General features: G+C 33.6%; 1 protein-coding gene across 1 annotated transcript in view; it reads left to right on the top strand.

Moving 5' to 3' along the window:
• The window catches only part of LOC138005064 (heparan-alpha-glucosaminide N-acetyltransferase-like), a 17826-nt gene that overhangs the window by 3553 nt on the left and 11773 nt on the right, over positions 1–2500 (top strand). The window lies entirely within an intron of this gene.

Here is a 2500-nt window from a genome sequence, read left to right as displayed (position 1 = left end):
TGTTGTGAGTAAAAGTACGGATATCATGGTATTTTTTGTGACATTTGGAGGGGTAGTAAACATGATGTTAAAACTAAAATTTTGCAAGTACTTTTCCTGAAGTTGTAAATTTAATCAAACTTTCATCATTGCACCTTTTTACAAGGTGAGTAAAAGCGAGCAAATATTAGTTTTTGTACCCGTTTGCTCGGAGCAGCAAATGTGTTCAAATATGAATTTTTGCAGAGATTCCTCAGAATAGCAAATGTGGGAAAACGTGTAGTTTTGCAGGGTTTTGCTCAGGAAAGCAAATGTGTTCAAGGATGTATTTTTGTAGAAATTTGCTCGGGATATTAAATGCAACCAAAATACGACTTTTTTCACATAATTGCTCTGCATACCAAATGCAGTCAAAGAACCAGGTTTTCATGCTTGTTTACGATAGGAAATTTGACTATTTACTCGGGTAGCCCTGTGCTCAAAAAATAAAATTATGTTTTTGCTCACTGTAGCAAATGTGATAACAATATCATTTTTGCTTAAAGTAGCAAATGTGAACAACATAAATGTAGCTTTTGGTCAAGATAACAGATGTGACCCAAAACATTAGTTTTGCTTGTAATAGCAAAATGATTAAAATGTAATTTTACACCACTGTTCTTTAATTAGGCCAGAGGTGACTGCTTTTCCATCACTTTCTTTCTCAAATTAGCAAATGTAATCAAAGAATCTGTTTGGCATTTTCCTTGAGATGGAAGATGACATACCCTTGAAACTCTGTTGATTGAATACTGCAACAACTATTTCAATAATAAAATAAAGCAGGTTTAATTATCTAAACATATGCAATAAAATGTCACATTCTCAATTTTGACTATTAATAATGCAAGTGCACATTGAGATGGCAATTAAATAGCTCTGAAACTTGGATGGACATACAGTATTTGCAGTATATTCATGAAGCTATTTTATTGCCCTTTAGACAGTGCCTCCATACAATGGAACTCAAAGGTGAATTATTCCTCAGAAACTAATGCCGAAAATAATCCATTCTCATAATGCACCTGAAATACAAATGTTACATGCAAAAGAATGTAGGTAAGGTAAATAAGATGATAGCATTACTCAACGTTTTTCTTCAAATTCGTGGCCGAAACAGACACTGTACCCTGATGCAGAAATTAGTAACAACCTAATGCAATACAACTACATGTAGCAGCAAATTATTACTCATCTTAATAAATAATTGACTTGCGTGACAGTAAGTTCCTAATTATGATAGATATACAGGTATTTAAATCCTAAATTAATTTTAATTGGTTACATTGTTTAGTTCGGAGCAACGATAATATATCAAAGGCCTCTGTCAATTATTAGTCGTCTCTTTAAATTGTTGAAATTATTTTGCCTTTCTATACATGTAGTACTTTGGAAATGTAACCTGCAGAAGCGGTTTCACTTTGCCTCAAACACCATAGCTTTTGTTTTTGCCAATACAACAATTCATTTCGATGAATGCACATTTTGCATCCCAAAAGCATAACAAAATATCCCTTACGACAGTAAACTTGGCAATGTTAAAGCCAACGAAGAAGTTAAGGCTGAGTTCAGATACCAAACATTTGATTGGGAATTAATAAAAACTTAGGCTGACCATAGGACAACATAATAACTGCCATATAATACGTCACAAGTATATGCAGAGTATATTTCCATATAAGAAAAATTCAGTATCTAAATCGAACCTGCCTGAAAGTTGAAATAGCAGCTAGGAGAATGACTGAGCCATTTCACATTGATTCATTAGGTTTGGTATCTGAACTGCACCCAATACTATTATCAAACAACTTACACTAATGATGCACCAACCACAAACTGTGGTGAAAATTTTGTTAATTAATTAAGCATTGTTTGAAAGTAAGTTCCTGTAGTAGTGTACTTGAATCTATGTTCTTCAAACACGTTTATCTACAGAACCAGATGGAAAATACTTCACAGTATGCTATAACAAATTAACTGCATGTTTAGACCTACTTTACAAGTCATATCGAACCACATAAAGCGTGCCATCCGCCAGTTCAAATGGAGAATACTACAAATTAATTAAAATGCTATAACAAATTAACTGCATGATTACACCTACTTTACAAGTGACACCGAACTGTATAAGGAGTGCCACCAGCCAGTTCAGATGGAAAATACTAAAACTACATGTGTAGTATACTATCATCATCACCATCATCACTATGACAAATTAACTGCATGGTTAGACCTACTTTACAAATTACATCGAACTGTATAAGGTGCGCCACCAGCCAGTTCAGATGGAAAATACTACAAATAATAAATTAGTGTACTACAATATGACAAATTCACTGCATGGTTAGACCGACTTTACAAATTATATTGAACTGTATGAGGCGCGCCACCCACCAGTTCAGATGAGAAATACTACAAATAATTAGTGTACTACAATATGACAAATTAACTGCATGGTTAGACCTACTTTACAAATTACATC

This window comes from Montipora foliosa, chromosome 6 (assembly GCF_036669935.1).
Source record: "Montipora foliosa isolate CH-2021 chromosome 6, ASM3666993v2, whole genome shotgun sequence".
Lineage (NCBI taxonomy): Eukaryota > Metazoa > Cnidaria > Anthozoa > Scleractinia > Acroporidae > Montipora > Montipora foliosa.
Note: the sequence above shows the minus strand (reverse complement) of the source record. Positions and strands in the feature narration are given on the sequence as shown.